Source organism: Phyllobates terribilis, unplaced genomic scaffold, assembly GCF_046119375.1.
Source record: "Phyllobates terribilis strain yellow unplaced genomic scaffold, ASM4611937v1 Scaffold_5__5_contigs__length_657084704, whole genome shotgun sequence".
Taxonomy (NCBI): domain Eukaryota; kingdom Metazoa; phylum Chordata; class Amphibia; order Anura; family Dendrobatidae; genus Phyllobates; species Phyllobates terribilis.
In genome coordinates, this window is record NW_027362765.1 from 427,208,330 (window position 1) to 427,224,391 (window position 16,062).

Sequence of the window (16,062 nt, forward strand, 5' to 3'; positions counted from 1 at the left end):
TCTGGGAGGGTATTCTGTCCTCATGCAAAACAATTGAAGCAGAAACCATCCAAAACCTGACAAATTCAATGGACGAGAGAGTTCAGAAGCTCCTTTCGAACAAGGGGTCCTATGTGAAAATGTAACATCACCTAGAATAAAGTTTTGAGTTGAAAACTGTTTGATTTCAGTTTCTAACAACCTGCTAATGCTTATAATTTCAAAAATGACCATTTTTTTGGTCTTTATTAAAATGAAAAGGTTGATCGAAAAGTTTGGGGGATCTAAGAGTGTGGCAACCCAGTAGTCATGATTACTTCGAATTCTGACAATATGAGGGTCATGCTGCAGGTAGTGCAGCAAGAAGGCACTTATGTGTCTTGCGCATCTCGGAGCCCCAAAATTATTTTCCGGGCTAGATGCAGCTAAAAATTATTTTTAATTTTAAATCTGGTGGAGCTTATTATAGATGGCCTAATAGGATCAGTGCTGCACACTGCTACAAAGCCCAAATTATTTTCCAGTCAAGATACAGATAAACATGATTAGTAATTTGAAAGCTTAAAACGGTTGGTAGGGTGATTTTAACCAATCATCAAGCTTTTACTCTCCCCAGGATGACACAGGGGTAGAAAAGTCGTTTCGGATCCATGATTTGTTCATCTTTATGAACGTGAGTCTGTCTACATTATCAGTGGAGAGCCGCGTGCGCTTATCTGTCAGCACACCACCAGCAGCGCTGAACACACGTTCAGACAGAACGCTGGCTGCGGGGCATGACAAGATCTCCAAGGCGTAAGTGGCTAGCTCCAGCCATTTATCCAGATTGGAAGCCCAAAAAGAGCAAGGGTCCAGTGACACAGTCGTGGCTTCAATGTTTACTTGGAGATACTCCTGTACCATCGTCTCTAGGCGTTGACTATGTGTCAGACTTCTTGTCTCCTGTGGCCTTGCAAAGGATGGGCTAAAAAAGTGGTGAAATGATTCCGCAAAATTGATGTTACCAGCAGATACTGTGGTTCTGTTACGGTTTGAGTGCTGAACACTTGACGGTCCCACGGTTGGCAAGTTGGAACTGTGAGATTCACTACGTGCACCACTGGTATTTTGTGGAAAAGCACATGTAAGATTCTGCAACAGTCTCTGCTGATACTCCTGCATGCGTGCATCCCTTTCTATGGCAGGAATAATTTCTGCAAATTTACTTTTGTACCGGGGATCTAACAGTGTGGCAACCCAGTAGTCAGGATTATTTCTAATTCTCACAATTCGAGGGTCATGTTGCAGGTAGTGCAGCAAGAAGGCACTCATGTGTGTTGCGCATCCAGGAGCACCAAGTCCCTGTTGTGTTGGTGGCGAGGTAACAATCATGCTTCCTTCCTCTGTCCTCTCCCCCCAACCTCGCACAACAGAAATGTGATCAAGGTCTCCCTCATCTGATGAGTCTTCCATCAGTTCGTCCTCCACTTCTTCCTGGGCTCCTGCACCTTCCTCACTAGTTTGGCTGCTACCATGCACCCTGGTAAAACCATCTCCCCCACCCTCACATGCCTGCCGCCTTGGTGCTGCCGACCTTCTGGACCTTGCAGATGTTAGCCCTTCCGCATACAACTCCTCCTCCTCTACTTCCTCCACCTCCTCTTGTGCCACCACCTGACTCCGAATTCTGTTTAACATGTGCTCCAGCATGTAAATCACCGGAATAGTCATGCTGATAATGGCATCGTCAGCACTAAACATCTTCGTCGCCATTTCAAAACTGTGCAGAAGGGTGCATAGGTCCCTGATCTGAGACCACTCCTCCAGCGTGATTTGCCCCACCTCTGAATCTCGTTGGCCCAGGCTATATGTCAGAACGTATTGCACCAGGGCTTGTCGGTGCTGCCACAGTCGCTGCAACATGTGCAGAGTTGAATTCCACCGGGTAGGCACATCGCATTTTAGCCGGTGAAGTGGCAGGCCCAACGACTTCTGTAGAGATGTAAGTCGCTGAGCTGCGGGATGCGAACGGCGGAAGTGAGCACACAGCGACCGTGCCCTCTGCAGAAGGCCATCTAGTCTGGGATAGTGGGCTAAAAATTGCTGGACAACCAGGTTCAACACGTGAGCCATACAAGGCACGTGTGTGACATTGCCCCGGCGAAGGGCCGCACCCAGGTTTGCAGCATTGTCGCACACGGCCTTCCCTGGTTTCAGGTCCAGTGGAGACAACCATTCATGAAATTGGTTCTCCAGAGCTGACCACAACTCCTCAGCTGTGTGACTCACATTTCCCAGACATTTCAATGTAAAAACCGCCTGATGACGTTGAGCCCTACTGCAGCATAGTAAGGAGGTGTGCAGGATCCCTTCTGCGCAGTTAGAAAGCTTGTGGCATGACCAGACAGGCTTTGGGTGCAGGTGGAAGACCGAGAGGAGGTTGAGGAGGCAGAAGCAGTGGAGGAAAAATGACATAAAGAGGATTGACGCACAACTCGTGGGGACGGCAAGACTTGGACAGCAGCCCCTTGTCCTGCTGTCACCATAGTTACCCAGTGCCCAGTCAGCGACATGTAACGCCCCTGTCCATGCCTACTCGTCCAAGTGTCTGTGGTGAAATGCACCCTGTCACACACAGAGTTTCTCAAAGAAGCGGTGATGTTGTGTGCGACATGCTGGTGGAGCGCAGGCACACCTTTCTTTGAGAAGTAGTGCCGACTGGGCATCTGGTACTGGGGCACTGCGACGGACATAAGGTCTCGAAAATCCTCTGTGTCCACCAGGCGGAAAGGCAGCATTTCTGTAGCCAAGAGCTTGCAGATGGTGAAATTCAACCTCTTAGCTTTCTCATGGCTAGGAGGAAATGGTCTTTTACTTGTCCACATCTGAGGGACCGAGGGCTGGCTATTGTGCTTAGACGGGGTTGATAAGGGTGTCCCCGGCAAACTGCCGGTCTGTGAGGAAGATGCAGGCGGACATGTTAGGTTGCCTTGATCCAAAGGTGGTGCTATCGATGTCGGACAGCGCTCAAGACCAGCTGGTGTTACCACCTCCAAAGAAAATGATGACCTGCCAATCACGCTGGCTGTTGCGGGTAAAGAGGTGGCAGGTCTGCGCCCCAAAACAGGTGTGACTGCTGTCCCCCCAGTCACAGAGGATGAAGAGGCCGCGGATGCACAAGATATGGCAGACGGTGGTTGGCCCGGCCGGCTAGACCGCATTGTAGCACACTGAGCTTCCCACTGCAACTTATGCTTCATGTCCATGTGCCGGTTCATGAATGAAGTACTCAAACTATGTATTTTTTGGCCTCTACTTAGCTTTTGCTGACAAATGTTACAGATAACACGAGTTGGGTCATCTTTATCGATCTGAAAAAATGCCCAGGCTATGCAAGGCTTAGCACCCATGCGACCTGAAGAGCCACCACGACTTGTGGTGAGAGGCAGAGTTGTGTTTGAGGATGCAGTTGTTGACGTGCTTCCAGTACTACGTCTCTGTCCAGGAAGGCGCAACCTGACCTCGTCGTCACTAGCATCTTCCTCCACCTCCTCTGCTGACCTCATCTCTTGGCTGACTGTGGGTTGACAGTAAGTGGGATCTCCGACCTCATCATCATCACCCTGTGCGTTATCACACCCGTCGTCCTCAGAGCCAACCTGTTCCTGCCCTGACAAAAAACTAAAGTTGTCGCTCCAATCAGGTATTTGAGTCTTATCATCGTCTTCCTCATTGTCTCCACCAACAGGAGTTACAGTTTGGGAATGAGGGTCTACATTATGGTCAGAACCTTCTGCGTCTGGTCCTGGATCCGACTCATAAAGATTCTGGGCATCAGTGCAGATCATTTCCTCGTCTGGATTCACAGAAGCGCTGGAGTCGACCTCTGATTCCCAGGCTATAGTATGAGTAAACAGCTCTGCAGACTCAACCATCTGTTCTACCTCATACTCAGACGGGCAGCTGGAGATTTGGGAGCTGTGAGGAAGCAAGTGCGATTTGGGTGACACCTTTGAGGACTGGAGTATTTGTGATGTTGAAGTTGATGTGGAGGAGAGCCCACTTAAAGGAGCACTTGATATCCGTTGAAGCACCTGCTGTTTTTGTGCCTCATCTGGAATTTGTAGCGATTGGCGTGGCCGTAAGAAAGGGATCTTATCACATTGTCCGCTAAAAGAAGTAGACATTTTAGTTTGGCTGGAAGATGGTCTTTCTTCTGCAGATGTTACTGTTGCTTTAACACCTACCCCACGGACACAACCTTTTTTCCCCTTCCCAACACGCCTATTCCCCTTTCCACCAGCAGCAGGCCTTTTTCCACTCATTTTGGTGGTTAACTAATTCACAACTCTGGAGTTGTTTGCACAAAAATACAATGGATGGGAACCGAGCAGAGCTGAGTGGCCAAACTGTGGTATTAGGCCAAAACTATTGGCTGGGTTAGATGCAGAAAAAAATTATTTTGAATTTGCAACCTGATGGAGGTCAGTATAGATGGACTAATAGACCAAGTCCCACACACAGCTAGAAGCCCAAATATTTTTTCAGAGGTACTGTAGATGCAGATAAAAATTAGTTTTAATTTGCAACCTGATGGAGGTCAGTATAGATGGACTAATAGAGAAAGTCCGACACACTACTAGAAGGCCAAATATTTTTTCAGAGGTAGATGCAGAAAAAAATATATTCAGTTTGCAACCTGATGGAGGTCAGTATAGATGGACTAATACAACAAGTCCCACACACAGCTAGAAGCCCAAATATTTTTTCAGAGGTACTGTAGATGCAGATAAAAATTAGTTTTAATTTGCAACCTGATGGAGGTCAGTATAGATGGACTAATAGAGAAAGTCCAACACACTACTAGAAGGCCAAATATTTTTTCAGAGCTAGATGCAGAAAAAAATTATATTCAGTTTGCAACCTGATGGAGGTCAGTATAGATGAACTAATAGAACAAGTCCCACACACAGCTAGAAGCCCAAATATTTTTTCAGAGGTACTGTAGATGCAGATAAAAATTAGTTTTAATTTGCAACCTGATGGAGGTCAGTATAGATGGACTAATAGAGAAAGTCCGACACACTACTAGAAGGCCAAATATTTTTTCAGAGCTAGATGCAGAAAAAAATTATATTCAGTTTGCAACCTGATGGAGGTCAGTATAGATGGATCAATAGAACAAGACCCACACACAGCTAGAAGCCCAATATTTTTTCAGAGGTAGATGCAGAAAAAACTATATTCAGTTTGCAACCTGATGGAGGTCAGTATAGATGGACTAATACAACAAGTCCCACACACTGCTAGAAGCCCAAATATTTTTTCAGAGGTAGATGCAGATAAAAATTAGTTTTAATTTGCAACCTGATGGAGGTCAGTATAGATGGACTAATAGAATGATGCTATGCCCAAAAGATTTTACTTCACTAGGTGCAGTAAAAAAATTGGTATTCTATACACAGGTGGTATATCTTGCAACACAGATAGGCTACTCCACTGACTAACACACTCTGCAATAGGCCAAAAAGGATTAGCTTTGCTAGATTCAGCCAAATGCTGTGAAAAAAACTTGCACAGCACTGGCACAGACCTGCCTGGCAAAAACTGATAGGAACTCATGTAACCTAGTCCTGAAAAGGACTGCAATTACAATTAGTCTTTACTCCCACAACCGATCTATTTAAGAGCACAGACCTCCCTGATAAAAGTCGTAGGAAATGCTGTAACCTAGTCCTTAAAAGGACTGCAATCACAACTATTCCCTACTCCCAAGCTATCTGTAGATTTGTGCGAAAATTGGCTTGAAATTAACAAGGTATAGCGCACACAGCAACAGCGGTGCCGTCTAACACGCAGCTGCAGCAGTGAGAAAATGGTGGCGACGGGGAAAATGGCTTGGTCTTATAGGGCAAGGACATGTGACATACACTGCCAATGACACATGCCCTTGCTTGTGTGAAAAAAAGCACTTCGCTCCGTGTGTGCGCTGCTGATAGGCTGACAGATTGCACCTCCCCACTGTAAGTGCGGGAAAGAGAAAAAAAAAATGGAGATCTTCATTGTTCCTGCAGAGATCCATCCCCTGCCCCTCCCCCCACCCCGCTGTACACTCAAACTGCGTATTAACATTAATTTTCATCATTACTGAGAAAAAATCCAGTTATGATTTTGGTGCACGAACAGTTATCGAACATAACCTCGAACAGCCGAATTTTTCTCAAATTGTTCGTGTTCGCCGAACGGCTCGAACACCGCCCAAAACAGCTCGAATTTGAGATTGGCGAACAGTTCGAGTAGAACAACGCTCATCTCTAATAGTAAGTATATTATAGTAGACAGTATAGTAGACAGTATAGTAAGTATAGTGTAGCAGACAGTATAGTAGACAGTATAGTAAGTATAGTATAGCAGATAGTATAGTAAGTATAGTATAGCAGATAGTATAGTAAGTATAGGATAGCAGACAGTATAGTAGACAGTATAGTAAGTATAATGTAGCAGACAGTATAGTAGACAGTATAGTAAGTATATTATAGTAGATAGTATAGTAAGTATATTATAGTAGACAGTATAGTAGATAGTATAGTAAGTATAGTATAGCAGACAGTATAGTAGACAGTATAGTAAGTATATTATAGTAGATAGTATAGTATAGTAGACAGTATAGTAGATAGTATAGTAAGTATAGTATAGCAGACAGTATAGTAGATAGTATAGTAAGTATATTATAGCAGATAGTATAGTAGATAGTATAGTAAGTATATTATAGCAGATAGTATAGTAAGTATATTATAGCAGACAGTATAGCAGATAGTATAGTAAGTATAGTATAGTAGACAGTATAGTAGACAGTATAGTAAGTATATTATAGTATAGTAAGTATAGTATAGCAGACAGTATAGTAGATAGTATAGTAAGTATATTATAGCAGATAGTATAGTAGATAGTATAGTAAGTATATTATAGCAGACAGTATAGTAGATAGTATAGTAAGTATAGTATAGCAGACAGTATAGTAGACAGTATAGTAGATAGTATAGTAAGTATATTATAGCAGACAGTATAGTAGATAGTATAGTAAGTATAGTATAGCAGACAGTATAGTAGATAGTATAGTAAGTATATTATAGCAGACAGTATAGTAGATAGTATAGTAAGTATAGTATAGCAGACAGTATAGTAGATAGTATAGTAAGTATAGTATAGCAGACAGTATAGTAGATAGTATAGTAAGTATATTATAGCAGATAGTATAGTAAGTATATTATAGCAGACAGTATAGTAGATAGTATAGTAAGTATAGTATAGCAGACAGTATAGTAGACAGTATAGTAAGTATAGTATAGCAGACAGTATAGTAGACAGTATAGTAAGTATATTATAGTAGATAGTATAGTATAGTAGACAGTATAGTAGATAGTATAGTAAGTATAGTATAGCAGACAGTATAGTAGATAGTATAGTAAGTATATTATAGCAGATAGTATAGTAGATAGTATAGTAAGTATATTATAGCAGATAGTATAGTAAGTATATTATAGCAGACAGTATAGCAGATAGTATAGTAAGTATAGTATAGTAGACAGTATAGTAGACAGTATAGTAAGTATATTATAGTATAGTAAGTATAGTATAGCAGACAGTATAGTAGATAGTATAGTAAGTATATTATAGCAGATAGTATAGTAGATAGTATAGTAAGTATATTATAGCAGACAGTATAGTAGATAGTATAGTAAGTATATTATAGTAGATAGTATAGTAAGTATAGTATAGCAGACAGTATAGTAGATAGTATAGTAAGTATAGTATAGCAGATAGTATAGTAAGTATAGTATAGCAGACAGTATAGTAGATAGTATAGTAAGTATATTATAGCAGACAGTATAGTAGATAGTATAGTAAGTATAGTGTAGCAGACAGTATAGCAAATAGTATAATAAGTATAGTAAGTATAGTATAGCAGACAGTATAGTAGATAGTATAGTAAGTATATTATAGCAGATAGTATAGTAAGTATAGTATAGCAGACAGTATAGTAGATAGTATAGTAAGTATTGTATAGCAGACAGTATAGTAGATAGTATAGTAAGTATAGTATAGCAGATAGTATAGTAGACAGTATAGTAAGTATGTTATAGCAGACAGTATAGTAGATAGTATAGCAGACAGTATAGTAAGTATAGTATAGCAGACAGTATAGTAGATAGTATAGTAAGTATATTATAGCAGACAGTATAGTAGATAGTATAGTAAGTATAGTATAGCAGACAGTATAGTAGACAGTATAGTAAGTATATTATAGCAGACAGTATAGTAGATAGTATAGCAGACAGTATAGTATAGCAGACAGTATAGTAGACAGTATAGTAAGTATATTATAGCAGACAGTATAGTAGATAGTATAGTAAGTATATTATAGCAGACAGTATAGTAGATAGTATAGTAAGTATAGTATAGCAGACAGTATAGTAGACAGTATAGTAAGTATATTATAGCAGACAGTATAGTAGATAGTATAGTAAGTATAGTGTAGCAGACAGTATAGTAGACAGTATAGTATGTATATTATAGCAGATAGTATAGTAAGTATAGTGTAGCAGACAGTATAGTAGATAGTGTAGTAAGTATAGTAAGTATAGTATAGCAGACAGTATAGTAGACAGTATAGTAAGTATATTATAGCAGATAGTATAGTAGATAGTATAGTAAGTATAGTATAGCAGACAGTATAGTAGATAGTATAGTAAGTATATTATAGCAGATAGTATAGTAAGTATATTATAGCATATAGTTGTTATGTTCTGCTACCAAAGCTAAGGAAAGAGAGGAGATCTGTCCCTACTATAAGACTCAGCTGAATCCCTACGATGTAACAGGGAACCTGATCCTGCTTTCAGACCTGCTAAAGTCCTAATCTAGTCTGTACGGAGACCTATAGATTTGGGGAGGGAATCCCTACAAGTACTAAGGACTGGGAGGAATATGGGACACCTCCTAACAGAAATAGCAGCAGACAGACGAACAAACAAAATAGATAGAACCTAGAGGTCCGTAGACCAAGCAAACTAACAGAGTTAGATACAGAGCACAGGCTAGCTAGAAAGTAGATATACAATGAAGTCCAGCAAAGCCAGAAGGGCGGAGCAGGATTAAATAGGCCAACAAGGTCATGTGACCAGCAAAGGAAAAAAAACCTAACAGCAAGGTTCTAACAGTACCCCCCCTTCTAAGAGGATCCTCCGGATCCCCTAGGACCAGGCTTATCAGGAAATCTCCTGTGAAACGCTCTGATAAGTCTGGACGCGGAAACATCATCTGACCTCACCCAAGAGTTATCCTCGGGTCCGAAACCTTTCCAGGCCACAAGATACTGCAAACTACCTCTATACCGTCTAGAGTCAAGGATGCGAGAAATTTCATATTCCCCGTCCTCCACCACCGGAGGAACAGAGGCAGAGGCGTCACCATCCGACACAACAGCTTTTTTTAACAGAGAGACATGAAAGACCGGATTAATTCTCCAGGAGGTAGGAACCTCCAACCTAACAGCAGATTGGTTGACAACCTGAAGCACCTTAAAGGGCCCTACAAACTTGGGACCCAATTTCTTAGAAGGAATCCTCAACCGCAGATTCCTAGAGGACAACCAAACCATGTCACCAACAGCGAACAAAACCTCCTGTCGTTTCCTATCAAAGTAGTCTTTAGATTTTCTGTTGGCCTCCTGAAGATTACCACGCACATCCGTCCAAACTCTTTCCAAATCACCGGAAAAATTCTCCTCCTCAGGCACGGCAGATCCCAACTTGGAGAACGACCCAAACGACGGATGTCTCCCAGAACAACAAAAAAAAGGCGAACAACCAGCAGAAGAAGATGTATGATTGTTCAGAGCAAATTCGGCAAGTGGCAGAAACTCAGACCACCCCTCTTGATTGTCTGCCACAAAACAACGCAAGAACTGCTCAACATCCTGGTTTTTCCTTTCTGTCTGGCCATTAGATTCAGGATGATATCCGGACGAAAACGACAAATGAATTCCCAACCTGTCACAAAAGGCACGCCAAAAACGAGCCACGAACTGAGGACCCCTATCAGAAACAATGTCAGTAGGAACGCCATGAAGTCTGACAATTTCCTTGACAAAGGCCTTAGCGAGAGTTTTAGCGCAGGGCAGTTTGACGAAGGGAACCAAGTGACACATCTTGCTAAAACGGTCCACGACCACCCAGATGACAGTAAAACCCTCAGAGGGGGGAAGGTCAGTTATAAAGTCCATAGCCAAATGTGTCCAAGGAGCACTGGGGACCTCCAAAGGACAAAGCAACCCCGCAGCAGGAGTATGTGAGGACTTAGATCTAGCACATATAGTACATTGGCGCACCCACTTAATGACTTCCTTCTGCCATCCAGGCCACCAAAAACTGCGACCCACCAGTCTCTTGGTCTCAGAGATTCCGGGATGACCTGCCAACCGAGATTCGTGACACTCAACAAACAAATCTCTCCTAAAGGTCCCAGGCACAAACAACCTCCCATGAGGAGTGTTAGATGGGGCATTCTCCTGAGCTTTAAGAATCTCATCTTCCAAAACGGAGTCTAAAGCAGCTATCACAACACCTTCTTGTAAAATGTTTTCCTCTTTCTCAGCACCGACTATGGGAGAAAAACTGCGAGACAAGGCATCCGCCTTAACATTCTTAGTACCAGGGATGTAAGTAACGGAGAAATTAAACCGCGAGAAAAACAGTGCCCACCTAGCCTGACGGGCATTCAGGCGCTTGGCAGCGTCAAGATATATCAGATTTTTATGATCCGTAAGAACCTGAACGGGAAATTCCGCACCTTCCAAGAAGTGGCGCCAGTGTTCAAATGCGAGTTTAATAGCCAATAATTCCCGATTACCAATATCGTAATTCAATTCAGTCTCCGAAAATTTTTTTGAAAAAAATGCACAGGGATGTAATCCATCCCCGTTATCCTGAGACAATACTGCGCCAACCCCCACAGAGGAAGCATCAACCTCAACCAAAAACGGCCTAGTAACATCAGGCTGCATAAGGATGGGAGCAGAGGTGAACCTCTCCTTGAGATACACAAAAGCTTCAATGGCCTCAGAAGACCACTGAACCGCATCAGCACCTTTCCTGGTGAGATCAGTCAGAGGTTTGACAATACTAGAAAAATTTTTTATGAATTTTCTATAGTAATTGGCGAAACCCAAAAACCTCTGTATTGATTTCAAACCAATAGGCCTAGGCCATTCCTGCACAGCCTGAACCTTAACCGGATCCATCTCAAAACCTTTGCTGGAGATAATGTAGCCCAAAAAACTAATTCTCTGTACAGCGAACTCACATTTCTCCAGCTTAGCAAAAAGCGAATTGTCCATTAATAACTGTAATACCTCACGCACGCTCCGCCAATGAGACTCCAGATCTGGCGAATAAATCAAAATGTCATCCAAATACACAACCACATTTTTACCGATCAAAAGTCTAAGGATGTCATTAATCAGATTCTGAAAAAATGCAGGAGCATTAGTAAGACCAAAAGGCATAACCAGATTCTCAAAATGACCCACAGGAGTGTTAAAAGCAGTCTTCCATTCATCACCCTCCTTCATGCGCAACAGATTGTATGCCCCCTTAAGGTCAATTTTAGAGAACCACTTGGCCCCCAATAACTGGTTAAACAGATCAGGAATCAATGGCAGTGGGTAAGGATTGCGTACCGTAATTTTGTTAATCTCACGAAAATCCAGACAAGGACGTAAACCGCCGTCCTTTTTTTTTACAAAAAAAAATCCAACCGCCACAGGAGACTTAGAGGGCCTGATGTGACCGGCGGCCAAACTTGTCTGTATGTATTCCTCCAAAGCCTTCCTCTCAGGAATAGTAAGGTTAAATAAATGACTTTTAGGAAGAGTCGCTCCAGGGACAAATTCAATAGAACAATCATAGTCTCTATGGGGAGGCAAAACCTGCGATTCTTTCTCAGAAAAAACTCTCCAAAAATCCTGAATAGGAACAGGCAATTCTCCCCTATCCAAAGCTGCAATACGCCCGTTACAACACTTGTCATAACATTTATGGCTCCAGGATTTAATTTCACTGGTAGACCAATCCAGTACAGGATTGTGAAATTTTAACCAGGGCAAACCCAATATTACTGGAGAAGGCAAGTTATTCAACACTACCAAATCCAATTTCTCATGGTGAACACCATTAATAGTGAGAGGAAATTCACTGACCTTGAGAGTAATATTCTTCAAAGGGGAGCCATCCACAGAAACCACAGCAATGGGAGATGATAAAGGTTCAGGTTTTAAATTGAGTTTTTCCACGAATCCCCCATCAATAACATTCAGTGTAGACCCGCAATCAACAAACACCCGAAATTCCATTAATTTTTCCTGAGCAATCGTGGAAGCAGCTAAAAATATACCCTTGAAATTTAAACAGGCAATACGGGCGTGACTGACCATTTTTTTTTCTTTCTTCATACGAAGCTCACAGCCTTTAATCAAATGACCAGATTTTCCACAATAGAAACACAAGCCTTCTGAAAAACGACGGTGTTTTTCTTGAGAGCGAGGTGCCACCGATCCAATCTCCATCGGTTCACCACTGTTAGTACACACATTATCATAACCAGAAACTGACATAGCAGAGGATTTGCTCTCATTAACCCTAGCACGCAGTCTTCTGTCCACCCGTATAGCTAATTGCATAGCCTGTTGCAAATCCTCAGGTGTAGGATAAGCAATTAGCAGGTCTTTAACCTTTTCACTGAGCCCAGCAAGAAATAGACTTTTCAGAGCAGAATCGTTCCACCCTGTTTGAGTGGACCAACGACGAAAATGTGTACAATATTTTTCCATATTACCTGATCCTTGTTTTAAACGTCTCAACTCAGTCTCAGCTGATGCCACACGGTCAGGATCATCATATAATAGTCCTAAAGCAGAAAAAAAACTATCCACTGATCTGAAGCATGTATCACTAGGTTGCAAAGAAAAGGCCCACTCCTGAGGCTCTTTGCGCAAAAGTGACATTATGAACCCTACGCGCTGGGATTCATCCCCAGAGGACTTGGGTCTCAAACGAAAATACAATAAGCAAGCATTTTTAAATGAAAAAAATTCTCGATGTTCACCAAAAAATAAATCCGGCAAACATACCTTAGGCTCCAAGAAATATGCTCCAGGACAGTTACTCACGTGCTGACGGAGCTCGGCCACTTCCAGAGAGAGTCCCTGCAGGTGTTTAGCCAAATCCTGAACCGACACCATGATGGAACAAAAAAAAATCTTTCCTTAGAGAATTTACAGGCTGGACTTACTGTTATGTTCTGCTACCAAAGCTAAGGAAAGAGAGGAGATCTGTCCCTACTATAAGACTCATCTGAATCCCTACGATGTAACAGGGAACCTGATCCTGCGATCAGACCTGCTAAAGTCCTAATCTAGTCTGTACGGAGACCTATAGATTTGGGGAGGGAATCCCTACAAGTACTAAGGACTGGGAGGAATATGGGACACCTCCTAACAGAAATAGCAGCAGACAGACGAACAAACAAAATAGATAGAACCTAGAGGTCCGTAGACCAAGCAAACTAACAGAGTTAGATACAGAGCACAGGCTAGCTAGAAAGTAGATATACAATGAAGTCCAGCAAAGCCAGAAGGGCGGAGCAGGATTAAATAGGCCAACAAGGTCATGTGACCAGCAAAGGAAAAAAAACCTAACAGCAAGGTTCTAACAATAGTATAGTAGATAGTATAGTAAGTATAGTATAGTAGACAGTATAGTAGATAGTATAGTAAGTATAGTGTAGCAGACAGTATAGTAGATAGTATAGTAAGTATATTATAGCAGATAGTATAGTAAGTATATTATAGCAGATAGTATAGTAAGTATAGTATAGCAGACAGTATAGTAGATAGTATAGTAAGTATATTATAGCAGACAGTATAGTAGATAGTATAGTAAGTATATTATAGCAGACAGTATAGTAGATAGTATAGTAAGTATATTATAGCAGATAGTATAGTAAGTATATTATAGCAGATAGTATAGTAGATAGTATAGTAAGTATAGTGTAGCAGACAGTATAGTAGATAGTATAGTAAGTATAGTGTAGCAGACAGTATAGTAGATAGTATAGTAAGTATATTATAGCAGATAGTATAGTAAGTATATTATAGTAGACAGTATAGTAGATAGTATAGTAAGTATATTATAGCAGATAGTATAGTAAAGTAGACAGTATAGTAGATAGTATAGTAAGTATATTATAGCAGATAGTATAGTAAGTATATTATAGTAGATAGTATAGTAAGTATATTGTAGCAGATAGTATAGTAAGTATAGTATAGTAGACAGTATAGTAGATAGTATAGTAAGTATATTATAGCAGATAGTATAGTAAGTATATTATAGTAGATCGTATAGTAAGTATAGTATAGTAGACAGTATAGTAGACAGTATAGTAAGTATATTATAGCAGACAGTATAGTAGATAGTATAGTAAGTATATTATAGTAGATAGTATAGTAAGTATAGTATAGCAGACAGTATAGTAGACAGTATAGTAAGTATATTATAGCAGACAGTATAGTAGATAGTATAGTAAGTATATTATAGCAGACAGTATAGTAGATAGTATAGTAAGTATAGTATAGCAGACAGTATAGTAGATAGTATAGTAAGTATATTATAGCAGACAGTATAGTAGACAGTATAGTAAGTACATTATAGCAGATAGTATAGTAAGTATATTATAGCAGACAGTATAGTAGATAGTATAGTAAGTATATTATAGCAGATAGTATAGTAAGTATAATATAGTAGACAGTATAGTAGATAGTATAGTAAGTATAGTATAGCAGACAGTATAGTAGATAGTATAGTAAGTATAGTATATCAGTATAGTAGCCGACATCTAAAAGTGTCTTTAGGTCATATTTTTCACTGGGAAAATACCAACGACCCACACAGAGCAGTAGATCTGTAAATGTATTATCCTCAGTGATTATTTTGGTTACATATAATTCTCTACCACTAACTTTCCAATTTTATATTCTATTATTGGAACTCTCTCCTTAAAGGAGTTGTCTGGTCACTTAAATAAAACTCCCAAAATACTGTAAAATAATACAATAACACTGTACTGATCTCTACCGCTCCTGTTGTAGCGCTTCCCAGCTTCACCTATGTGCCAGATATTTGCTTTGCCCAGACATGTTACCACTGCCACCAATTACTGTTGCAGCCAGTGATTGACTGCAGTGGTCATGTGTCCACTTTATTAGTTAGTTATAAATTGTAAATTGTTTGTGGCTCTTATTGCTCCAATCCCCATTAATTGCAAGAACAGAACTCCCTGCCCCGATACACTGCTTTCAAACTCCTCCTTGTTGGTGTTGTGCCGCTAGAACAGGGGTGAGGAACCTTTTTTCTGCCAAGGGCCATTTGGATATTTGTACCATTCTTCGAGGGCCGTACAGATTGTGCGCTAACTCCGCCCACAAAGTAAGTCTTGACGCTGGCTCTGGTGTAAGGACGTATTCTTTCATTGCACGCACCTCAGCACTCAGTAGTGAACACTATGTGTGCGTGTGCTCAAAGAGCAAGAAGAAATTAAAAGGCCGGTGGCCATCAAAACACAGCTGCCGGCCCAAGCACTGTGGTCCCCAAGAATCTGCCTGGGGGCTGGAGAAGCAGCAGCAGGTGAGCCCAGCGGACAGGTGATAACTTTTTTTTCACCAGAAAACCCACTTAACGATGTGTACACAGAAACTAATAGCAGTGGAGTAGCGTAGCGGGATCCATGAAGATGGTTTCACATGAACATCAAATTCTGTGGGGGTTACAAAATTTTAGGTCAATATGATCCACGAATGCAGGACCAGAAGACATCTTTCAAAAAGAATTATACAGATATTCCAACTTGTATTTTCAAAGTACATAAGGTCTAAGAGATTTATAAAATAATAATTACAGCTTGTATTGTGAAATATGCTTTGAAGAGAACCTGTCATCTGCCCTAGCTCCCCCCCCAAAAAAAAACTGTGACCATGTCTTTATCGAACCC